The 26,389-nt window shown below is 42.7% G+C and overlaps 1 protein-coding gene across 4 annotated transcripts in view; it reads right to left on the bottom strand.

Annotated features, from left to right (window-relative positions):
* The window catches only part of PTBP3 (polypyrimidine tract binding protein 3), a 467,207-nt gene that overhangs the window by 92,870 nt on the left and 347,948 nt on the right, over window positions 1-26,389 (bottom strand). The window lies entirely within an intron of this gene.

The following is a 26,389-nucleotide window of genomic DNA, read 5'->3' as shown; positions in this document are numbered from 1 at the left end:
CCACTCTTTTGAAGTGACATTTGTTTTTACTTTGAATATTTATACCTAGAAGTGGGTGCTACCCAATGACAATTTGTACATGCAGTGGCAACCTGTGCCTTAGTGCTGGATGATAACGAAGAAAGGGGAAAGTAGAAGGCTGTGAACATTCATGAGGTACGGCTTTTTCAGTAAACATTATATTAAATGGGTTATCTTCAGATTTCAGTCAATCTGCATTTCTAAGAAAAGTGTGTTGAATGACGTTATCGAATCTTTCGTATTTCAACTTTTCTAGCCTAAGATCAGGTGATAATTGCAGAACCTAATCAACAGGCTCACAAGAACTTAATATAAGATTAAATGATTTCAAAGCAAGCACTGTTCACCTCATTAGCTACATGAACGACAAAGTTACTTATCTTTGGTAACATCTTATTTGGTACAGAGGCACCCAGTTGCAGATTCCTTACTTAGAATATCCCCCAGGCATTAGACTTGTTCTGGACAGCCCTTTAGCAGCCCCACTGTGTGCAAGCAGGTAGACATTCAGCTTCACGTGGCAGCAGCAACTGTGCTAGAGGTGATGTGTGTTATACCTATAAAGGTGCCACCCCAACAAGCTGACCTCAGTTTTGTGACTATTTTCTGCACTAGAAACACAGAGCCATACTGATGTAATGTTACCAGTGTGCCAAATTGAGGTCCAGAAAGACCTCTTGAAGATTAGAGCTACAATTCGCATAAAGAGGAGGATGGGAGGGTCAGTAAGGAACCTGCATCAAGACAGTCTCTCCACCAGATAAGGCGTTACCGAAGAAAAGTAACTAGTTCAATCATTGGTCTTCTAGCCACAGATTCCTTACCTTACAATGCATACCTAAGCAATTTCTGCCTGGAGAAGGGTCTGTGGACTGTTCTACACCTAGAAGTTTGGGGAACTGAACGAGCAAAATGCCAATCACGTCAAACCTGACAGTCCAAGCAGGAATGCCTGAAAGATGTCTAGGACTGGGACTACGTGAGGTACCACAGTGGTTGCAGCTTCTGCTCTGCTGGAGTGAGCCACAAACCCTCAGATGGGGTTGCTTCTATAGCATTGCTAGGCAGATTTTTATACAGAGGGCAATCCATCTGGAGATGTTCTCTTATGTACTGATCTTCCTTTCGTTGTACCCACAAATCCAATAGAGTTGATCGTCCACCCGGAAGTCTTTATAAGATCAATGTAGAATGACAATGCTCTTTGGTAGGATGGGGGTGAGGGTGGATTGACGAAAGTAGGCAGTGTGATGCTTTGCCAGATTTGAAAAGATGTGACTACTTTGAGTAAGAAGGAGGCATGTGTCTAAGGACTAGCCTGTCAAGAAAAAAAGCTAGTGTACGGGGGCTGACAGAATGTGCCACCTATTCACTAAACCTCCTGGCAGATGTTATGGTCACAAATAAGCCGGTTTTGTTGACAAGCAGTCTTAGAGGGCTGCTGTGCATGGGCTAGAAGAGCGAGCACATTAAAAAATGAGAACTAAATGAAGATTCTATTGGGGCATAATGAAAGGTGTGGGAGCATGTATACCTGATCAGTTCTGGAACTGACGTCAAGTGATGCTGGTCCAGCTCTGTATTGGAGTTGGGTATGACACATGATATGGCTCTGCCAGCACCAGGAAAAGTGCCATTAGACGGTCTCCTAAGGAGGGGCAGTTCGCATCCCGAGGGTTTGGCTGGTGCCAAGGGGCCAACCCGCCACCAGAAACCCAGTTGGAATCCCTGCCAAACACCTGGGGTCGGAGGGTGCCACCCAAAACGGAGACTCATGGCCTCATAAAAATGTTTAAGTTGGGCGAGGATGCTCCAGCAAACTCGGGGAAGCATGCAGCGGATGCAGGCACACGTGCTCGACAGTGACGACCTGTGAGCAGGGTCTGGACTTGTGGCGTCATAACTATGTCAAACTATGAATAAGAGACTCAAGTCAAATAACACTTACTTGAAGTCCAGAATCCCGATGATAACCAGCACAAGCTACTAAGGGAGGGGTCCTAGGACCTCTCTCTCAAACAGGATGCAGTGTGAAATCACGTGTTGAGCTTCCATAAGCTTCATGGCCTGCTCATGAATGGCAGTCATGGTCCCGGTCCAGGCACCACAAACACACCAAGTTATGGGAAGGGGGGCTGGTCACAGATATTTAACTGACAGGCACCACAAGGTTTAAAACCAGTAGGCTTTTGAGGGGACATACCTAAAAAAGTTGGGAAAAAAAAGGCACACTGTTCCTTGAAGTTAACAAAAAGGTTAATAAAGTTGGTCAAAGAGTGACAGAGGAGCTCAATATGGATCAAGGCTGATAGCGCGGAAAAGAAGGCACTGAGTTCACTGTACTAGGATGGCACCTAATGGGCACTGTGCAGACAACGCCACCTGCCAGGGTGCAAGGGGACTACTCAAACAACTTTAAGGATCCAGTCGGAGGCGTGGGGAATATTATCAGGTAAGGGATCTGTGGCTGGAAGTCTTAATCAGATAATACTCATTTGTATCATTAAAGATGGACAGAACTAACAAGTGGAGACATTAGTTAAAAAATATCTGGGAACGGAATGAAAGCATTGATAATTGATCTAGATTTCAAAGGTTCTAATTGAAAACTGGAGAAAATTATTTTAAATTGTGTTGGTTACTTGCCACACACAGAATACAAACTGAAGTAAATTACAAGGGACAATCTAAATAGACATAGCAATCCTGCAAATCATGTAAACTTTCATTTGTCCCACTTTCCTGTGATAATTCTCTGGTTTAATATACTACATATAACTCAATAATTAAGTATGTTTAAGAACTTTAAATGAAGTATGTGTGATAAAGCACATGTATTCACCAGTGAGAAGATGTTGGAAATTGCTTGGGAAGTCCTCCCTACAATTAGAGGATACAAATAGACTACAGTATTAAAAACAAGCATTGGAAAAACCAACAGGTCTCTCCTTTTCGCTTTTTCCATGCCTTTTGCCAATCCTGTTTAACATCGGCAAAGACGAAGGGAAGAAGAAGAAGAAAAAAAATAAAATAAAAATAAAGGTTATTGCATATAAAAACAAGCATTGTCAAAAGCCAATAGGTCTCGCTTTTTGGACAGCTATTGGCTTTGTCAATGTTTTTAGCCAAGATGTACATCAGCACGTCTGTTAAAAATAATTTGGAAAAAAAGTGCACTGATGCGGCCAACGTGGACTGCATCTGGCAGTGATCCATTTTCTTAGTTTGGGATTATTCTCTTCACAAAAAAAAACATTTAATCACTTTATGTTAAGGTAAAGTTAATCATTTTGGCGCATCATGAACACAGTAACAAAAAGGCCATGCAGAGCAGGGAGCACAGTGCAGTTTTCTTCCTTGCAGCATCAGGATACCCAATAGGATGACTTTTCAGTGTTTTTCTTTATGTTGGGACAGGAGAGGGCGAGAGGCAGGGGCAATGGGGGACACAGCAAGCAAGAAGGGCAGGCCGGAGAAGTGATGCAGGAAGGGGGGGGGGGAGGGAGGGAGTGGAGGGAAGAAAGAGTGGGACAGGACAATTGGACTTTCGGGTTTAGGGGATGGTAGAGGTAAAGAGAGGCTAGGGTGACTTGAGGGTTCAGTGGTGGGTAAAGGGAGGAGAGAATGGCTTGAGGGTTCAAGGGAGGAAAGAGCTTAAAGGAAGTGAGGGTGTCTTGACTGGAAAATAGGATATGGCCTGTCATTGTTCAGTATGGTATGGTTTGTCATTTCATGGTAGGAGCGGTTATGTTTTGGTATGGCCTGGTATTGTATAGTACGGTATGTTAAGATATAACAGTTTGTTGTTATATAACATGGTATTTTATTGCCTGCTATTGTATGGTATGGGGAGGCACTTCATGGCCTGTTATTGTATAGTATACTATGGTAAGAGTATGGCAGGATGTGTTAATGAGGTATGCAATCAATGGTCTGCTACTGTATAGTATAGTATGGTATTCCATGATCTGTTATTGGATAGTTTTTTTTATGGCAGGAGTATGGTATGACATGTTAGAGACAAACAACCAATGAACTGATAACAGCACGCATACACGTGCATTTAGGCAGGTGCCGATATTACCAGTTGGTACAATTTTAAAAACCTGTAACTTACATTGGCCTTCCCAAATTGGTGAGCAAGATGTCATTAAGTGGAATGCGGCCAATACAAGGAAGGGTTATAAATAAACGCACTCTTAGCAAATGCGGCAACATGTAACTTTGTTAAAAATTAAGAAATTGTGTTGTGGCTGGAGAAAAACTGCACACTGGAAAGTTAAGTTTGGAAAAATCTGGAAAGCAAACAACGGGAGAGGGGGATAGCAGACCCAAGACAATAAATCAAGCAAAACAAAAGGGGATAAAAGCAGTTAAAAAAAAGAACATCACAGGAGCGAGTCAAAAAAGCACACAAACATTGCACACAAAAAAAGAAAGTGCAGCAATTCGAGCATAAGCAGCTCTGAGGAACACTAATCAAGAAATCAATTAGTACTTGGTTCAGGTTTTAGGGAAGAAAACAAAAACACAAAGAAGGCGAAGCCAACATGCTCATGCATGCACTCACCAATGAAAAGTAAGAAAGTTGGTCTCAAGGAAGCCAACCAATGGTATGTAATGGGTGGTTCCCCTGTTTAAAGTTTTGTTTTTTTTTTTAAATATTTTTGGATTAATTTTTTTTTTTTTTTTTTTTTTTTTTTAGAAACAAACCATCGCAAGCAGCAGCCCATGTGCACTATCACAGGTGAGACCTAAAAATAACAATGGAAGGCTCAGTGGCATGACTGATGAGCGCATAGATCACCCACCGCGTGTGTGTGTATATATAAATCATGAAGCAAGAAGACACGTGTTGTACTCCCATGGAGTAGTCAAAGTAAAAGACGTTCCCTGAGGTTGACAGTTGATGAATACACATCAGCCAATCAAAATGACGATAAAACAGATATGGGGTTCAGGGAAAGGGCAAGCAAGTGCAGAGGAATGAAAGACCGTAACTAAAAAGCAAGCACAAGAGATTGGCAAGAAAGCCAACCAATGGCAAGCTATGACCAGAGCTGACCCAAAGACCACTGGATTAGTACTGCCCACAATAGGTCGGTCTTGGACAGCTAATAAATAAAAGCAGTTTTTAGGCGAGACCAAAAAAAAGTGAATTTGGTCTGAAACTAGCATAATATGTAGCCAGCGGAACACAGACGTACGTCATATTTAGGAAAAATATGAAGTTAAAACGTTTGGTAATGTTTGAAGGGTTTCTTGGTCTTGGCTGCTCACCCTATGAACTTAGGGTAAAGCATGTTACTACTGAGAGAGAGGCAACTGGCTTGCATAAGTACTCCTCAACCAGAGTAGAAGGAATTTTAGCATTTGTGTTTCTTTATAAAAACATATTTACCCCAGCTGCGAGTAAAGACACAGGTATTCTTTTCAAATAAGTTCAATGCAGGAAAAGCACACTTGATCTGGTATGCTTGATAAGCAAAGCTAGTACATGGCAGTAGGCGGCGCCAAGATCCTGTGCCCATGAACACCAGCAAAGGCGTCAATCCCAGAAGTTAATAAACAGTTCCATAAATATGGTGCCTGGACTAGTCTGCTGATCGTCGCAGACATTAAAAAGAGCGAGTCAACTGTTCTTATGTAATCAGAGAACATTTTACAGAAGAGATAACATTTCATCAGAAACGTGATGCAGAAAGGCAATAGCTGGTCTGCAAGAATATGAAGTATAATTGAGGAGAAGCATTAACATAGGAAAGCAAGTTCTTTGATTGTATATCAAATGTGTACACCCTTTTATTTAACTGGTCTGAGTTTCTGCCAAACACCTTTTTGTGTGTAAGACTTTCTGTAAGTCCTGGCTATTTTGCACATTTTAACGAGCATGCTGAAACAAAGCTTTGCATCCAAGGATGCAAGCATGTGCTCATGACCCAAGCATGAAATCTATTTAGAAAGCAAAGATTACAAGCATGCAATGTGCTTTTAGCTGAAAAGAAGGGATCTGCTTAGGTGGTCACCATTCATATGGGGGCACTGTGCAGCTAATGATCGTACCCTACAAAGCCTCTCAGAGCAATGCCTGTGACAGAAGGATACCCTGATGTTTAGAACAGGTAATGATATCATTATTACTGATATTGTTACTGTTATTCTCAAATCTGAGTCACAGCTGAAGTGCTTGATGAAAGTACTAAGGCACAACCAGGTTGCTGCCAGACAAATGTCCACAACTGAACCCATGCTACAGCATAACTCTAGCTACTACTACTCGAGTAGAAGGGGCCAAAGAAAGAAATTATCATGACATGATTCAAGAAGCAATCAATGTCTGACCGGCTGCACAAACCGGAGCAAAATAGGTGAACCATGTGGCATTAATCCCTTTGTTTCCTGTTTAGGAGGATGTAAGTACCCTCATTTTCTGCCTGTTGTCAGTGTGTTTGACTGTGTTCACTGGGATCCTCCTAACCAGGACCCAAGTGATTATGCTCTCTCCGTTTAAACTTGGTTACTTCAACCACATACACCAGACATTAGGCATACTGGTGCCCCCATCTAAGTCCCTCATATATGGTACCCAGGGCATTGAGGTACCAGGGGATCGCCATGGGCTGCAGCATGTATTATGCCACCCATGGCGAGCCCATGCAAAGTGCATCTGCAGGCCTGCCATTGAAGCCTGCGTGAAAGGGCACATGCACCCTTTTCACTAAAGGTCACTGCACCAGGTCACTGTAAGTCTCCCCTTTGGTAGGCCCTCCTAGACCAGAGGGCAGGGTGCAAGTACCTGTGTGTAAGGGCAACCCTGCACTAGCAGAGGTGCCCCCACAAACTCCTTTTCCATGTTCCTGGGCTTTGAGTGCGGGGATGCTATTTTATGCATGTACTGGACATAGGTCATTACCTATGTCCAGCTACAAAATGGTAACTTCGAATCTGGGCATGTTTGGTATCAAACATGTCGGAATCATACTCCAATACTGTTGCCAGTATTGGAAGTATGATTCCATGTACTCTGGGAGCTCCTTAGAGGACCCCCAGAATTGCTCCTACCAGCCTTCTGGGGTTTTCCCGGAAGCACAAGCTGCTGCCACCCCTTAGACAGGTTTATGCCCTCCTGCTGCTTGAACAGCTCAAGTCCAGGAAGACGGAACAAAGGATTTCCTTTGGGGGGGGGGGGGGGGGGGGGGAGGTAACACCCATTCCCTGTGGAAATAGGTGTTACACGGTTTGGGAGGTGTAGCCTCCCCAAGCTACTGGTATGCTCTGAAGGCCTACACCGGTTCAGGAACCCCCAGTCCCTGTTCTGGTGCGAAACTTAACAATGGAAAGGGTAGTGACCACTCCCCTGTCCATCACCACCCCAGGGGTGGTGCCCAGATCTCCTCCAGAAGGCCCCTGGAATCCAAGGTGGGCAGGTCAGGCAGGTGATGTCAGAGCCCCTTCATGATAGGTGGTCACCTGGCTAGGTGACCAATACCACTTTAATGGCTATTTAGGGTCTCCCTATTGAGTGGGTCCTCAGATTCGGCATGCTAGATTCCAGCAGGACTCCTCTGCAGCTTTTCTTCAACTTCTAGCCACTGGAACCACAACTGGACCCTCCAGGAACCGACGATCTGTATCCACAATGAAGACTCTGCTTGCAACATTGTTTCCATGGCTTCTTCCAGCTTCTCCCCAGCTGTGCATCCTCTGAGGGCAGCAAGTCTTCAGTCTGCATTAAAAGGAAGAAGTAATCTCCCTTGGAGTGAAGGTGTCACTCCCCTGCATCCACAGACACCAACTGCAACGACAACAGGTTGCGTGGATCTCCTCTCATCCTGAGCTGCATAGATCCTGCATCACGGGTGGCGGTCCAGAGAAGTCCTCCTGGTTCTCTCTGCCATCCGCCAAACTTTGGTGGAGGTAAGCCCTTGCCTTCCCACGGAGGACAGTACCCCTGTGCACCTTGTCTCTTGCAGCTACCAAGGTTTGTTGGCATCTCCGCCAAGGGATCTTCAGGCTCTGTGTAGCCCTCAGCCCCCAGCACTCCTACCTGTGACACACAGCTCGCTGGGTGCTTCTCCTGTGGTGTGTGACCCTTTTCAATTGTGCTGCGTGGGCTCCTCTGCGACTCCTGGTTCCTTTTTTCAGTGGGTCTCCTGTGGGGGCTGTCTTTTCTTCTGTGGACTCTCTGCCTTGCTGAGGGTACCCCTAGGACTCCCCCTGTGGGTTGAGTCCTCCTGGACCTTGCTGGTCCCCGGCAGCTCCACTTTTCCTTCACCATGACTTCTGCCTTTGCCAAGGCCTATTGGAGGCTTTTCCACACCACTGACCAACTGCAATCATCCATCCGGCATGGGACGTTGACTGCATTCTCCAGGAACTCTTCCTCTGCTCCAGTGCTGCATTGCTGACCGTCTTCGTCCTACCGTCGACCAACTCCTGCAACCACAGTTGGGTGGGTAGTGGCTCCTGCCCCCACTGGACTCTTCTGTGACTTGTGGAATTGGTCCCCCTTCTTTCACAGGTTTTGCTCTTCAGGAATCCACCGCTGGTCTCTTGCAATCTTGACTGGGTGTTGCATTTTCTTCTTTTTCTTTCTTTTGGGTGGTTTGGGGAAAATCCAGGAACGTACTCCTTTCTTCCTGGTCACTCTACACATTCCACTTACCTAGGTGGGGGTCCTGCATTTAAATTCAATTTTTTAGTATATGGTTTGGCCTCCCCCTAGGGTCAATATTGCCTTTTTCCATTTGCATTGTTTTCTACTATTATTTATGCCTATGTCTGATTACTAGTGTGTTACTTACCTCCTATTGGAGGGTTGCCTCTATAGTACTTTCTGATAATTGGGTCACTTAAATAAAGTACCTTTAATTTTGTAACACAGTGTTTTCTTTCATGTGTGTAAGTGTTGTGTGACCACAGTGGAATTGCATGAGCTTTGCAGGTCTCCTAGGTAAGCCTTGGCTGCTCATCCACAGCTAACTCTAGGGAGACTGGCTTCTAGACACTGCCTACACTACACTAATAGGGGATGCCTGGCCCTGGTATAAGTACCTTAGGTACCCACCACACACTAGGCCAGCTTCCTAGAAAGGGTCCACCACTGGGACAATACTAGAGGCTGAGGATCAAAGCCTAAGCATTTTTGATGATTTAATCCACAAACAAATACCCCAAAAATACAGAAACATGCATTAATCAAACAAATAAAAAAAATATATTTAAATTATACTTACCCAAAGAAACTATAGCTCGTGCCCTAAGGTGACTATAACTCGCACCCCCGCCATACACAGTTTTCACCTCAATTTTATTGCAAATGTTGCCGTGATATTATCAATGACGTCATAAAAGATGTCAGGACTGGTGTAATATTTGGGGTAATTAGCAGTGCATGGTGAGGACGTGAGTTATAGTTACCTTGGGGCACGAATTATAGTTTCTTCAGAAAAGTACAACTATAACTGCTGAATTTCTAGTTTTGCGCGTGCAAAACTGAGTATGCACTGAATCATGGTCTTTAGGCCATAGTGGAGCCTATGGTGATTTGAATGATAAGGTAGCAGCGTCAAGTGAGCACCATATAGGACTGTCGGACAGATGACAAAGGGTAAGTTGCAGCGAGGCATTATCTGCTCCCCCAAGAAACGTGAGCTAGTCACACCACATATCAAATGAAACTATACTGGAATTCTTCCAGTTAGTGAGAACCAATTTGCAGGCAAGGGCCAGCATCAAGTCTAGAAGAGATTAATCTGCTTCAATTTGTATTTGTTGGTCAAGATATCCTAGTGAAATATAGAAGAATTCATGAGTAGGATTAATATCCAGGGTAATTTTAATGAACTTAAAAATGTTATCCCAGTAATTCTACAGTATGGGACAATTATATAGCATGTGTGCTAGGTCACCTGTGTGCGTGCCACAGTTCCAGCAGGCAGGTACTTGTCTGAGGTTAAGTTTAAGTCATTTTTCGTGGGTCCAGTAGGACCTGTGAATGAGCATGTATTTAGTTTGGGATAGCATTGCTGATTCATAAATAAAAGGGGATAGAAGGGGATTCGTAGACATGCTTCCAATCACATTTTATATTGCTTTTGGTTGGTTCTGCCTCCCGTTTTCATTCATTCTGTGAGTGAGCTTTGAAAGATTTTGGTAACAGTAGTTTGCATACTTTGCATACCACATGGCCAGCTGTGCACAAGTTGTTAACAAAGATAAGTATCAATGGGTCATTCTTTAGCGATGAAATAGACAGCTGAACCTTGATCCTCAGAAATTTGTAAGAGTCGAGGTTATCCTACCTGAAGCTTGACTTCAAAGTTGAGAAGAAGAGTGCCATCAAATAAGTGACCAGATTAATTCCTTTCTCAGACCAGTCGGGCCACAATAATGAATGTCAATCAATTTTTTATTTTTTGCTTTAGCGAGATGGATGATAGATTGGAATTGTGGAACTTTATTTTAGAATAGTAGTCCATTCTTAGAATAATCTTTTAAGTGTTATTCATGATGTATTTTGTTTGGGGAGGTAGAAGTTGCCCATCCTTGAGTACACATAAATAGGTTTGCCCTCTGGAAGATTTTTCTAGATTCACCAGGACCAGTAGGTAGTCTGACTCATCAAGGAACCAGTTAATGCCTTGTTTGACAGGTGTGCCATTTTGTAGTTCCTAACGTTAGGGAGGCCTATACCACCACTATTGGTAGGGAGCCTATGTTTGAGTGAGATTCTCGTTTTTTTGTCTTGCCATAAATATTTATTGCCGGTATTGTCAATTTAGGTTAGGAATTCTTCAGAGATTGCCATGAGGAGCATACTGATTAGATTAACTAGGGGATGATCATCATTTTGAGGGATTTGGTCCTTCTCCACCACGAAAGAAATTTGGATGACCACCCATCAAGGAGACTGCTGATCTTCTTAAGTGTGCAATCTTCGTTATGTTTTAAAGTAATAATAAGGTCATTGGAGAATTCTATTCCCAACTATTTAATGCAACCTGGTTACCAAGCGAGGCCTGACTTACTTAAAATTCCTTTATTTCCAATGTCATTGAGACGTTTAACCTCAGACTTGTCCTTATTAAGAGTGTAGCCTGATACACCTGCAAATTCCTGGATCAATGTCATTTAAACAGTAATGGAGGTGGGAGAGTATTAAGTGGTAGTCAAAATATCATAAGAATAGGAAGATATTTTTATAGTGATATTACCGAACGATACATCAGATGTTCCAGCATTTTCCCACATATGATAAAGAAATGGCTCTAGTGCTAGGAGAAAGAGAGGAGAGGAGAGGGGCAGCCTTGTCGGTTTCCTTGCTTGACGGAAAATGTGTTAGAAATAGTGACCCTAGCTCTGACTCTAGCAACAGTGTTGTGGTAAAATGCCATTATCATACCATCAAAGGTTCACCCAGGGTTAAACTTCAAGAACCAAATTTAAATATTGCCAATCTACTTTGTCAAACGCTTTTTCCGCATTAAGGGTTATCACTACTGTAGGGGTGTTTGACAGTTTGGCTTTTTCCATAATATGGCAAAGTATTCTTGTATTGCCACTGGATATTCTATTCTTCAGAAATCCAACTTGTGAAGGGTGGATGACTTTAGTTCTGTATTTTTGGAGCCTGGTGGAAAGTATCACGGCATAGATTTTGCAGTCCAAGTTAAGCAATGAGATTGGTAAGCACCTTTTTCAAAGCTTAGTGTCTTTACTCTCTGTGGGGTATCACAGTTATGACAGTCTTCGCGGGGTGCCTGTGACTTGCCTAATACTGGCGAAGTGGGTACCCAATTTTAATACAGGTGGGATAAATCCTGTGGATGAAGATTTAAAGAATTGTGCAGTATACCCATCCAGGCCAGGTGTTTTACCTATTGTAAGCTTTGATTGTGCTGGCTATTTTCCCTTTTGTTATCGGCCATTAATCATTTTCATTTCTTCTTCTGTTAGTTTGGGTAAGCTGGCCTTATCTAGATATGCCTCACACTTCTTTCTTAGCTACTGATATGCTGTTTGTGTAAAGACCCTGGTAGAAAGTTTTAAAAATATCAGAAATTTTATTAGGGTTGGTGTGGAAATTACCTTTTCCGTCTTTAATTGCGTTTATGGAGTATTTTTGTAATCTGTGTTTTAAATATGCTGCTAGAGTTTTTTTTTTTATTTAAATATGCGGCTAGAGTTCAGTCAGTCTTTTTCGCTTCCAAAAGCCTAATACCTTTTTGTTTATTGGCCAAGATATCTTCTCTTGTGCTTAGGATTTTGTTGTAGTCATATTTATTCTTGACAATCTCATTTACTATATGTTTAGCTTCAGAGGAGATATGACGCTTTTTTAATTCCACAATTTGTTTCTCTAACTCCATGAGTTTGCTGTTAGTCTATTTTTTCTTATTGGATCTAAATTTAATAATCACACCTCTTAGTGCAACTTTAGGTGCCTCCCATCTACTGAGGTCAGAGGAGTCATTTTCTTTGCTTTCACTGAGGAAGTTCTTTATGGAGTCTTCAATAATTTGCACATGATTTTGGTGTTTAGGCATTTCGGCTTTGAATCTCCATTGCGTTTGTTTTGTGTCCAGTGAAGTATCAGTGATTGACAGAGTGGCACATGAATGATTAGATATCACTCTTGGTTCAATTGTTTTTTGGTAAACTCTTCTAAAAGAGTGTCCAATATTAGTAAATAACCTATTAGTACAATTTGTGTGGGGTTGTGTAAAAGGTATAATCCTATTCATCTGGGTTTGGTGTTCCCCAAGAGTCAATTATGTTGTGTCTAGAGCACAAGTTCTTTAGGGCCTTATGGCTTTTGTTAGGGTAGTATGTATATTGTAAATTTCTATCTACGATAGGATCCATCAGGAGATTGAAGTCGCCTGCAAAAATGGTTGTGGCAGTATCTGGGATTTCTTTAAGGTGAGTCAATTACTCATTCCAGAAGGATGGATTGTCAGTGGGCGAATAGACACTGACCACAAAGAAGTCATTGTTTTTGTTAAGTTTCGAGATAATCCATCTGCCTTGTTTATCAGAAAGACTGGACACCATGTCTATTTTCTACTTTTTAGAGATCAAATTCGGGATGCAATTTTCCTTTGCAGATTAAAATGTGCATAGAGTCAACTTTGGTTTCCTGGATAATGTCTCCCCGGAGTTTATATATGTAGCCAATGATTTTCCTGTTTTTTTATTATTATTTAATAGGGTGGCTGATCCCTTTTACATTTAAAGATACCTAGATATTCTGCTTAGGTCTGGTCATGAGTGCGGTTGCCAGTTTCCATAGCTCTCTTACGGGGATTAGTAGATTTCACTAGAACGTTGAGATGTTGTTTGTAAATAATAGGGAGAAAGTAAAGTGTACAGTGTGACTTACTTAATATGTAGTGGTAGGAGGATGTGGCATAACAGAGATGTATGTCCAGAATTTCAACCCCATATTGTGAGGATGTGTCAAGAGTTGAGTATTGTTATGTCCAAACTAGTGTGGACTGCTTACTTGAATGAGATTGCGCTTTATTTTGAAAGTGCAGACAAATAACACAGGTGTGTGGAATTACTATAGCTTGATGCCCAGGACCTACTGTTTGGTGCCATGGGCAACAAACTTTCAAGTTTATCTTGTCCTTGGGACAAGTAGGCCCACCCCCTGCAGCATAAACTCTTTGGCTTCCAGTTTACAAGGAAGGGAAATGTCTGCAGCTGATCTAATATTTTTTCCCATGAGTAACTGCTCTTGGAACTCGTATTTATGGTTCATTAGTACAAAGTCTTTATTATTAGGGTAAGCACTCAAAATGTTGTAAGCTCACATTGAAGTACTGACAGTGGTTCCTGTAAAAAAGATGTGCACACACGTTTGAAAAGTTAAAAAATATGAGGCTACGTATAATTCTCCCAGAATGCCCTCTGATTAGATGCAAAAGTTTGCAAAAGCTTTAAAACAAAATTGATGATTCTTTGCTTTTATAATAAAATGTTCAGAGGAAAAATGCAAGTAGGAAAACAATGTTTTGCTAAATTACTGAGAACTTTTAGGTACTATTTCGTTGACGCATCATTTAATAAAATATGTTGATGCATGCTAGTATTTCAAAAAGATATCCATAATGGAAAATCAGTGTAACTAACTTCAATAAGATTATGGGAAACAAAAACAAATCAGCACTCAAAAAGCCGACCGGTCCAACACTGGTAGTCAGCCATTGGTTTTGCCAATGTGTTTCTTGATCTGGCATTGCTTTTTTAAAACTTTATTTTTGTGGAGCTGCCAGGCCCTCACCATTGTAAAAAACATTGGCAAAAAGCAAACCAAACTGGTCTTAAGAAGCACACATAGCCACAGTAGTTCCTGGCACTGAATAAAACTACTTTGTGTGTCAATATGCGCCTTGTGGAAGAGCAGAATGCTATCGATCACAGTAATGCCAGCCAATAGATTGATAGAGAGAAGAATAGAATTTGAATAAGAACAAAAGGTTTTGGTTAACACCAGACCTAATTAGGGACACAATTTTTTAAGTAAGTTACAGAGGTGCACCAATGGTATGTGTCTTTGCATTAATGCAGAATTATGGCTTTCATGAATTCACAAGATTTTACAGAAGACGACCAGGTACTCGTACTCCTAGAACATATTTGCAAATTGTATTTTAGCACGAGAAAATGTGCATGTATAGATTTGCTCATGTGAAAATCTATTGAGTGTTTACAAGCTCACTTTCCCTCAACCACTTTTTCCCAACCCTGGAAGAGCTTCCATTCCTGCCCTTGTCAGAAGTAAATTTACATCCTTTCTCAGTATGGGAAAAGATTAGAGAAGAGCTGGTGAAAATATATGAGACATGCAAGTTAGTAGGTTTACACAGACTCAAAGGCATCCCAAACCTGGAACTATTGCTTTCTGCTTCCTTCAGCCCCAGTATGGAGATCTGTAGAAAGGTGGCAAAATAAGGAAATTGCTAGTATTCAAACCCTACTACAGCATTAGCTCTGGCATAATACGATAGGCTATTATCAGAGGTCTTAAATAATGAGCTTGCTGCCATAATTTGACATCACACTACATGGTACCAAAGGGAAAATTAGATTTTTTACAGGACAAGTAGAATTATGAAGCAGCCAGTCCCATGGACAAGCAGATATTTTATTAAATTGCACAACCCTGAATAATGGTAAGGATATAGGCAAACGATGGCAAATCAAGAGTAAATAAAACAAATGTATTAAACAGTCCCTCCCATATATCAACACTGCCCTCTCGAAATATACAACAGGAATAGAGAGAGGAGAGAAAGCTTCTTCAGGGAAACAAACAGTCAAGAGCAAAACAATGAAAAGTAAAAACCATTACTGTCTAAATAGGTGTAGGAACCATGTATCATAAAGCTGTTATAACACAAGACTAGGAGTGATTAGGTCGCATTACATAAGAATCCACGTTTGTCTTTAGCAACGTAAGTGGTAGATGCAGAAGAGCCACCTAGTAGGACTTCTGTAACCATAACACTAGTGGTCGTAGAACAAACAATCCGATAATATGCGTATTTAGAGTAGAAAAATAACCTGAAAAACCTTCAGAATACATAATGTACTGAATCAACATATTATAAGTTAGTAATTTCAATGTAAAACATATACCTAAAAAAGGGAATGCAAAGATCACTCCCAACCCACACTACCACCCAGGGACCCTTAGGACTGGGGGAGTACTAAAACCCCAAAGGTAAGTAGGTAGGATTCCCCAGGCGCCAGGGTGCAGAGTAGAAATCTCAGGTCAGTGTCCATAGGATAAACATGGGGAAGTTGCGGTTGGAAGTTTTGCATTTTAGGAACCTTGGCAGAGGACCCCGAAGAAACCCGTTGGGACAAATTAGGTTGGATAGTGCCCCACCCGTGGATACCTAGAACAGTGGAGTACCTACACCATGGAGCCCAGCTGTATAGGGCTGAAGTCCTGTCTGAACATCCCCCTGAAGTCAAAAGGGATCTTGGTAGCCCAGCTACTGTTGCGACCTGTGGACCAGGTCCATCGAAACCATGCGTGGATCCTGGAAGAAGAGGGCCTAAGAAGAGGGGACAGAACCCAGACCACCCAGAGGTGCCCAGGCAGTGCAGGAGGGCAATGCCCACCCTTTTCTGCGATGTTTCCAGTGGGACAGTGGGCGAAAAAGTGCAGCTGTGGAGTCCAGGCGATGCAGGAGGATCCTAGGAGTCATCCACAAACTGTCCCATGCTGGCCGCTGGATTGCAGAGGGGTCCAGTGGTCAGCAGGACCACCAACAAGCCTTGGCAAATGCAAAGAAGGGTTGTATGGAGTTTTGGGGACTAGCAAGGTCCAGGTGACCCAACCTTGGCAGGTAGGTCAGGGCGAGCCCTCAGCAAACAGGAGAGCCAGCAGGAATTGTTGGAGCCCCCCAGCAGGGCCCTCTGCCAGCAGGCACGGGGAGTCACAGGAAGGCCTCAGCAGTACAGCAAAGAGGGATGTCCACGTCGCAGGAGTTTTTGAGAGGATGCTGTTCTTGCAGCTGGAGAATGCTGGAGGTCGGGGTTTCTTGGAGCTGAAGGTCCTTGGGCTGAGGAGCCAAAAAGCCTTGGCAGCGACAAGCAGACTTGGTGCACAGAGGTTCTGACCAAGCAGGTCCGGCGACGGACCACAAACTTCCCAGTTGCAAGGAAGAAAGGTCAGACCTGTGTTGGAGAGCCATGGGACAGCACAATCCACAAGCCGGTCGGCAATGAGGTGCCTGCAGATGCAGGGGGAGTGACTACTTCACTCCAAGAGATTCTTTCTTGCTTTGCTAAGTGCAGGCACAGTCCCAGTGACTCTGGAGGGTGCACAGTCAGGGGTGTAGAAGTCTTTGCAGAAAGTAGAAACAAAGTTGCAATAGAACCCTACTACTGGTTAGTCTTGCTTCTGGTTCCAGTGAGGAACATCAGCAGTTCCTGTCTCCAGGTTGCAGAAGTCTTGCAGACAAATCTAGAAGCCCCTAAGCAACCCAGGAAGGGGGTTGGACAGTAACTGCAATGATCCACCTATCACATGGGGATAGGAAGGTCACCCAGCTGGACTAACCAGTCAGATGCTCCTAGGAGCCCCTGTTCATCTTATTTATTTCCAAGATAGCAGAGTCAAGGTGCCACCTGGTAGAGCTCTGTGCATCTCCACAGGAGAGGAGCTGGACAGGTGGGTGGTCACTTACCCTGTCCTTTGTGTAGTTTCCGGCCAGAGCTGGAACCGGGGGTTCCTGTACTGGTGAAAACCATTTTATGCAAGGAGGGCACCAAATGTGCCTTTCAAAGCAGTATAGTGGTGCTCAGAGGCACCCAGGCCAGACACGGCTATTTCTAACGAGGAGGAAGTCACACCTCTAACATACAGGAAATCCTTTGTTCTGCCTTCCCCTGCCATTAGTTAAGCTCAGAAGCTTGGGGAGGAGGGTGGAGTGTCAGAGGGAGGTGGTGCAGAACAGTGGCAGGGGTCGGAAGCAACACAGGCTGGCATTCAGACCCTGCAAGGCTGTACAGGCAGACATTGGGGATCTCCTAGGGAACCCCCAGAGCACCTGGTATCATGCAACTAACACTTGAATCAGTGTGGTTGCATGATTCCAACATGTTTGATACCAAACATGCCTAGGTTCAGTGAAAACATTATGTAGCTTGATCACTTGTTTGACCAGTGTCCACTACATACCTTATATGACTTCAAGGCACTTACAACACCAAGGGAAAGGAGTCTGGGGTTTGTAGGGGCACCTCTGCTCATGCAGGGTGCCCTCATACTTAGAACTACACACCCTGCCCTTGGGGTAGAGGGCCTACCTTAGGGGTGACTTACAGGGTCAGAGTGCAGTGACCATGATATAAGGTAAACCTTATATCTGCAGTGAAAGGTGCATGCACCATTTCACGCAGGGGGCAATGGCAGGTCTGCAGTCACTGTTTGCATGGGCACTCATGGGTGGAACAATACATGCTGCAGCCCATGGGGGACTCCTGGTTTACCAATGCCCTGGGTACCTAAATACCATATACTAGGGACTTACATGGGTGCACCAGTATGCCAATATTGATGTGTATAACATATCTTACAACTAAATTTAGTGAGGAAGCACCGACACTGGGGTCTTGGAGACCATGATCGTACTGTTCTACACTTTAAACACACTGAACTCAGGCAAAAGTAGGGGTAACTATGCCAGAAAGGTGCTACTTTTCTACACCCTGTTTGCGACAGCATTTATTACAAGTGAAGTGCATGTACTAGAATACTTGCAATATTAAGTACTTAGAAACCAAAGTAAATCTGAGAGATCAATGTTCTTTGGTGCACAAAGAGTCTCTGGATAATGGCGACCAAAATAGAATGTAGCGAAGATCGCTGGTAGAGACATTTCAGCATGTGTCTGATGGAGAAAATTGGTCGTTAGCAATTTTGAGGAAAATGTTGAGTTAATGCATGTTTATTGAGAATGCAGCTTTGTGCGATGCAGTCTCCATCTCCAATTGAGCTTTGTTATCCAGGAACTTTGTAAGGGAATTAAGATTGGTAAAGATATGAGATATACCCTGGAGTATTAATCTGTACTTGGCTTGACCTGCAAAGACAAACTGGCATTTCATTGCCTTCAATCTGTGGCACAAGGCAAGGAAGCCTTGACTAGTCTCTACTGCAAACTTAGAAGAGTCTTGTGAAATGAAATACTTGCAACTGTTACATTGTTTGTGAATGTGCTTCTTTATGAATGCTAGTATTTATTTATTTTTAACACCTGTTTATAGTGAAGTGGTTTTACATACAATTGGGCGTGGGTGAGTTTGGTTAGGAAGCGTGCATGTCAGTACTTTGTGCGCTCTTTCAAATTCTAGTCCTTTTTCAAACACTATGCCGGAGTATTGTGGGAACCACTTTTCTAAGAACAGGATGCATGACCTAGCCAGGTCATCTGGTCCTTCTGGGATGCCAAAGATACAGAGGCTCCGTCATCTGTTACTGTCTTTAAGGGCAGCTAATTCTCTGAATATGGACCAAGTAGTGGTATTGAGGGCTGAAATAGCTTTGCTAGATTTGGTGTAGCAGACCTCTAGTTTACTAATTTTTCTTTTCGTTTCAGCGATTCTGGAGTTGGTATGTTTGATAGCTGCTTGAATACCACAGATTTCATTCTGCAATGCGTCTCTGATCTTTGTGGTGTTGGCCAGATCGTGGACATCTACTAATTTCTTGAGTATCACCTCCATTGTGGTGTTGATGTTATTTATATTTTTAATGGGTGAGTCAGGACTAAGGGGATCCATTTTGACTCTTTTCAGGCTTGCTTTGGTTTCTTTCTCAGCCATGTTGCATTAGAAGTGACTGATGAATCTTAGCGTGAGCTTTGCCAGTCAGGGTGCTAACATTAAAGGTGGTATAATGATTGACTGTTTGATGAGCCCTTGTTGGTACTTGGATTAGCATAATATTGCAATAATAGGTAAGCTGCAAAAAGAGCCCTTTCAGCAACTGAATCTGGCTGTGGAAAGAAGACTGGCAATTCAACTGTTTGATTGAAATGAAAAGATGAAACAACTTTTGGTAGGAATTTTGAGTTTGTTCTAAGAACTACTTTGTTTTTGTGAATTTGAAAGAAAGGTTCTTGTAAAGTAAATGCTTGAATTTCACTAACTCTTCTTAGAGAAGCGATTGCTACTAAAAAGGCAACCTCCTATGATAAAAACTTAAGAGGGCAAGAATGCATGGGTTCAAATGGTGGACACTTGTGAGTACAATATTAAGATTCCACAAAGGGTCTGGTGGAACTCTAGGTGGTATAACCCTTTTAAGACCCTCCATAAAAGCTTTTATACCAGGAATATTAAAGAGGGAATTATGTTGTCTGTTTTGGAGGTAGGTAGCTATAGCTGGTAAATGGATCATAATAGAGGAATATGTGAGGTTTGCTTTTTCTAAGTGCAGCAAATAGCAAACGATATCCTGTTCTGAAGCGTTAAGTGGGTCAATGTTTTTTGGCTGACAATAGTAGACAAAGCGCTTCCATTTAGCTACATAACATTGTCTAGTTGTGGGTTTGTGTGCCTCTTCTAGAATATCCATACATTCAGATAGAAGTTGTAAGTAGCCAAATTCTATGATTTCAGGAGCCAAATCACCAGGATGAGTAGGCTGGGATTTGGATGTCTGATTTGACCTTTCCTTTAAGTTAACAGATCTAGTCTGTTTGGTAGTTTGTGATGTGGTACTACAGAGAGGTCCAGTAGTGCTATGTACCAATGTTGATGTGCCCACGTGGGAGCTGGGAGTATGAGGGTGAGCGAGGTTTGTTTAATCTTTTTGATCAGAAATGGAATCAGCAGGAGAGGTGGAAAAGCATAAGCAAATATCCCTGACAAGTTCGTCCATAGAGCATTGTCCTTAGATTGAGGGTGTGGGTGAATCTCCCATTCGTGTATTTGTTGTTGGGTCCTGCTTAAGCGGTCCGCTAGTGGATTGTTATCCCTGGGATATACTCTGCCACTAATTGAACACGATTGTGAATTGTCCATTTCCAAATGGTCTGTGCTAGAAGGGACAATTGAGATTAATGTGTTTTTGCAGATAATACATTGTAGTCATATTGTCTGTCCTTATTAACACTGTCTTGTGTGTGACTTGTGTCTGAAAAGCTGAGTTCTAGGAATACTGCTAGTAATTCCAAGTGGTTTATGCAATAAGTTTGTTCAGTTGAGTCCCGTTTCCCCTGTATAGAGGGGCTGTTGAGATTTGCTCCCCAATGATTGATGCATTTGTTGTGATTATGGTGTGAGGCACAGGGTCCTAAAAGGGCTACCCTTTTGATAGGTTGGTGGAATTCCACCATTGCAGAGTGTGGTAAGTTTGGCTGTCCAACAACACTAGATCCTGAATTTGACTGTGTGCCTGAGACCATTGTTGAGAGTGGCACTGCTGTAGTGGTTGCATGTGGAGTCTGGCATTGGGTACTATTGCTATGCATGAAGCAATCATTCCCACTAGTTTCATCACCAACTTTACTGTAGAAGTGTGGTTGTATAGTAGTTGTGATATGAGATTGTGAAATGCTTGAATCCTGAGTGGGTTTGGGTATGCCAATGCTGTTTGAGTGTTCAGAATTGCTCCTAGATACGGTTGTATTTGTGATGGTCGCAGGTGAGATTTTTAGTAATTGATGGTGAATCCCAGATTGTATAGGCTGTTTATGGCATAATATCTTGTTGACAAATTTGAAGTGTACTGGATTTTATGAGCCAGTCGTCACGATATAGGAAGACATGTGTGTGTTGTCTTCTGAGGAATGTTGCAACCACAGCTAAGCATTTAGTGAACACCCTTGGTGCTGTTACCCCGAATGGTAGCACTGTGAATTGATAGTGTTATCCTGCTACGAGTCTTAGATACTTTCGATGTACTGGATCTATGGGAATGTGGAAATCTGCATGCTTGAAGTCTAATGCGGTCATGTAATCCTGTTTTTGTTGTAGGAGAATGACGTCTTGTAGAGTGACCATATGAAAATGTTCTGAAAGTATGTGTAGATTGAGGGGCTCTGAGATCTAAGACTGATCTGAGAGTACCATCCTTTTTTAGTATGAGGAAGTACAGTGAATATAGTCCAGATCCCTGTTGGGCTATAGGTACTATCTCTTTGGCTCCTTTGAGCAGTAGTGATGGTACCTCCTGTTTTAATAGAGTGAGATGCTCCTGAGTAAGTCTGTGTGAACGAGGAGGAATGTTTGGTGGAGTGGAAATGAGCTCTAGACAATAACCATGTTGGATAATTGATAGAACCCATTGATCTGTAGTGATACTGTGCCATTGTGGATAGAAATTACCAGTCTTCCTCCCACAAAAGATGTGTGCTCTGTGGGAATGGTGAGAAGGCCACTGTTTATTTGAGTTATAGGAACCTCTGGAGGTGGATGGCAGGGATGTGGAATTCCTATCGCCCGAGACATCTTGTTTGGGGTCAAGGGCAACAAGTTTTTATGTTTACTTTGTCCTTGGGACAAGTAGGCCCAACCCCCTGCAGCACAAACCCTTTGGCTGCCTGATTACAGAGAGTGGAACTCTCTGCAGTTGAGGTAATGTGTTTCCAAAAGATAATGCTGTTCGAACTTGTATTTATGGTTCATTATTTGAAAGCCTTCATTATTAGGGTGAGTGCTGTAAATAAATGTTTTAAGGTCACACTTCACTACTGACGTTGGTTCCAGTACCCAAAAAAAAAACGTGTATATACATGTTTGAAAAGTTTAGGCTATGAGGCTAAGTATAATGCTCCCAGAATGCTCTCGGATTATATGCAAATGAAGTGTCATTTAGTAAAATGTGTTGATGCATGCTAGTATTTCCCAAAAATATTTCTAATGGAAAATCAGTGTAACCATTTTCAACACGATTATGGGAAGCATGAAAATAAACAAACACTGACAAAGCCAACTGATCTGACATATTTTTATAAGTTTTTTAGTTTCATCAATGCGTGTCTTGTTTTGACATGGCTTTTGTAACACTTTATTGTTGTGGGAGCTACCAGGCCCTCAACATTGTAACAAACACTGGCAAACCCCCCCCAAAAAAGTTTTTGAACTCTCTAAAAGCACACCAGCGGCATAACAAAGGCCCAGCAGCCGCCCTCCAGGGGGCCCCGTCAGCACAGCACCTGCCCTGAGTGAGTCTGGAGAGGGGGCTCCTCCATGTTCTTTACAAAGGGGCACCCTCCAGTTTAGTTACGTCACTGATTGCCACTGTAGTACCTGACACTGAACAAAACTACTTTGTGTGACAATATGCTCCTTGTGGAAGAGCAGAATGCGATCACTCACAGTAAAGTCGGCCGAAAGAGAGAGAAATAGAAGTTTAATAAAAACAAAATGTCTTTGTTAACACCAGACCTAATTAGGGACCATTCCCCACATGTAGGTAGCTTTTTGCATGTCGCAAACAGCGACTTTCGCTGTTTGCGACATGCAAAAAGCACACTGCGATGCACAAACCCAGTTTTGCGATTCGGTAACCTGGTTACCGAATCGCAAAACGGGTTTGCGACTCGCAATTAGTAAGGGGTGTTCCCTTCCTAATTGCGACTCGCAGTGCAATGTAGGATTGTTTTGTGACCGCGAACGCGGGCGCAAACCAATCGCAGTTTGCACCCATTTCAAATGGGTGCTAACACTTTCGCAAAAGGGAAGGGATCCCCATGGGACCCCTTCCCCATTGTGAATGTCACTGTAAACATTTTTTCAGAGCAGGCTCTGAAAAAATGAAACAAAAACGTTTCATTTTTCATTTTTGTTATGCATCTCGTTTTCCTCTAAGGAAAACGGGCTGCATTACAAAAAAAAAACTGCTTTATTGAAAAGCAGTCACAGACATGGTGGTCTGCTGTCTCCAGCAGGCCACCATCCCTGTGAGGGCCGCCATTCGCGAGGGGGTCGCAAATTGCATTCGGATTCGGACTCGCAATTTGCAGGTCGCAAATCTTAACCTACCTACATGTGGCCCCAAATTCTTAAAGAAAGTCACAAAAGTTAACCCATGGTATATGTCGTACCCTATAAAATATTTGTGAACTGTATTTTAGCATGGGTAAATACGATGTGTAGATTTGCTCATGTAAAAATCTATTGAGCATTTGCAAGTTCATTTTCCCTCCAGCCACTTTCTTCCCAACCCTGGAAGAAGTTCTAATTCTGCCATTGTCAGGAGTAAATGTCCAACCTTTCTTATTATGGGAAAATATTAGAGAGAAGCTGGTAAAAATCTTTAAAACATGCAGGTTAGTAGGTTTGCAGACTCAAAGGCATTCCAGCCCTTGAACTATTGCTTACTGCTTCCTCCAGCCCCAGTATGCAGATCTGCAGAAAGGTGGCAAAATAAGGAAATTGCTACAGTAGGGATTGAAACTGCAAGTATTCAAGCCCTACTATGGTAGTAGCCCTAGCATAATCAGAGAGGCTATTATCAGAGCACTTACATAATGAGATTGCTGCCATAATTTGTCGCCACACTACATGGCACCAAAGGGACAAGTAGATCTTTTTACAGGACAAGTAGATTTGAGAAGCAACCTGTCCACTGGACAAGTAGATATTTTAATAAATTCCACACCCCTGTGGATGGTTTACCTCTTCCTCTATTGTTGGATCCTCTGTAAGAGCCTCTAAAAGATCCTCTTGTATAGAATTGTGAGGACTGTTTTGTTGGGAGTTTGCTGTTTCTGAGGCTGATAAATTGAGACCCCCTCTAAACTGTGGTCTACGAAAATTACCTCTAGTGGTGTGGTATATAACACACCCATTGCTTTGGTGGTTTCAGAATCTTCTTTAAGTTTGTCTATGGTTGTGTCAAATTCTGGGCCAAATAGATGTTCTTTGTAAAAGGGCATATTTAAAACAGCTTGCTGTATTTCAGGTTTGAACCCTGAATATCTTAACCAGGCATGTCTTCTAATAAGAACACTGGTGTTGATTGATCTGGCTGCTGTATCAGCTGCATCCGTAGCAGATCTAATAGCATTATTAGATATTGCTTGCCCTTCTGTGATGATTTGTTGTCTCCTCTTTTGGCGTTCTGGAGGAAGGTACTGCAAGAGTTCTTCCATTTAATCCCAGTGGGCCCTAGCCAAGAGAACTTGTGATTTGGCTATCCTTCTATGATTTTCAGATTGTGAAGTTACTCTTACCTGCTGCATCTATTTTCTTGCTTTCTTTGTCTGGAGGACGAGCGTCTCTTGTGGACTGACTGTTAGCCCTTTTCCTTGCTGCGCTAACGACAATTGAGTCAGGTGGAAATTTAGTTTTTATAAATAGTCGGTCTGAGGGTGCAGGCTTATATTTCTTATCAAAGCTAGGAGTGATAATTCTGGCCTTTACAGGTTCTTGGAAAATATCAGAAGCATGTCTGAGCATCCCGGGAAGCAGTGGAAGACATTGATATTGCTTATGTGTAGATGCTAGTGTGTCAAAGAGGAAATATTGTTCTATTTGATCAGTATGCCTGTTCACGTTATGATAGGCAGCAGCTCTGGCTATTACTTTGTTATAAAGAGTAGTGCCTTGTGGTGTGGAAGGTCTGGTAGGGTACAAGTCTGGATCATTTGGAAGAATGGGATGATTTATATCCGATGGATCTTTATCCTGCTGGTCAACACTGAATTCATCCCTATGTGGTGATAGTGAGGATGTGTGTGATGACAACTGTGTTTCATATGGGGGTGATGGTAGTGGTGTAGAAGGAAGAACAGGCGAATGTGGTGGTGAAGGCTGTTTGTGTCTTGTAGCCTCTTCCTGCTCTTTATCCCTAGGGACTTTTTTGGTAGAGGTGCATACATTAATGTGTGTTTAAAAGTTAATTTCCTCTTAACGGACATTGGAGGAGAAGCAATTATTCTTCCTGTGTCCTTTTGAATGTATGGTTTTTGCTGTTTAGCGTCCATCACCTCTAAAATAGGTTGTATGTTCGAAGTTTCTTGGGTAGAAGTAGTTTGCTTGCTACCCGTGTCTTTCTGGTCCGAAGGTTTATGTATGGATCGCTTGGCTCAAACCGAAAACATCGGCTCCGAAAGTGGTGTTAATTTTTTCGGCTCCAAAACTTTCCCTTCTGACTTTCAGCTCGATTCAGATACAGATGTAGCAGTGTGTCCGGTCGATGCCGAATGCACTTTTGATTTTGTTCTCAGTGTCGAACCTGAAGGTTGGTCATCCGGACTCTCTTTTCGGATCCGACCATGGCCCAAAGGCAGTGACGACTACAGGGAGTGCAGAATTATTAGGCAAATGAGTATTTTGACCACATCATCCTCTTTATGCATGTTGTCTTACTCCAAGCTGTATAGGCTCGAAAGCCTACTACCAATTAAGCATAATAGGTGATGTGCATCTCTGTAATGAGAAGGGGTGTGGTCTAATGACATCACCACCCTATATCAGGTGTGCATAATTATTAGGCAACTTCCTTTCCTTTGGCAAAATGGGTCAAAAGAAGGACTTGACAGGCTCAGAAAAGTCAAAAATAGTGAGATATCTTGCAGAGGGATGCAGCACTCTTAAAATTGCAAAGCTTCTGAAGCGTGATCATCGAACAATCAAGCGTTTCATTCAAAATAGTCAACAGGGTCGCAAGAAGCGTGTGGAAAAACCAAGGCGCAAAATAACTGCCCATGAACTGAGAAAAGTCAAGCGTGCAGCTGCCACGATGCCACTTGCCACCAGTTTGGCCATATTTCAGAGCTGCAACATCACTGGAGTGCCCAAAAGCACAAGGTGTGCAATACTCAGAGACATGGCCAAGGTAAGAAAGGCTGAAAGACGACCACCACTGAACAAGACACACAAGCTGAAA

This window comes from Pleurodeles waltl, chromosome 1_2 (genome assembly GCF_031143425.1).
Source record: "Pleurodeles waltl isolate 20211129_DDA chromosome 1_2, aPleWal1.hap1.20221129, whole genome shotgun sequence".
NCBI lineage: Eukaryota > Metazoa > Chordata > Amphibia > Caudata > Salamandridae > Pleurodeles > Pleurodeles waltl.
Note: the sequence above shows the minus strand (reverse complement) of the source record. Positions and strands in the feature narration are given on the sequence as shown.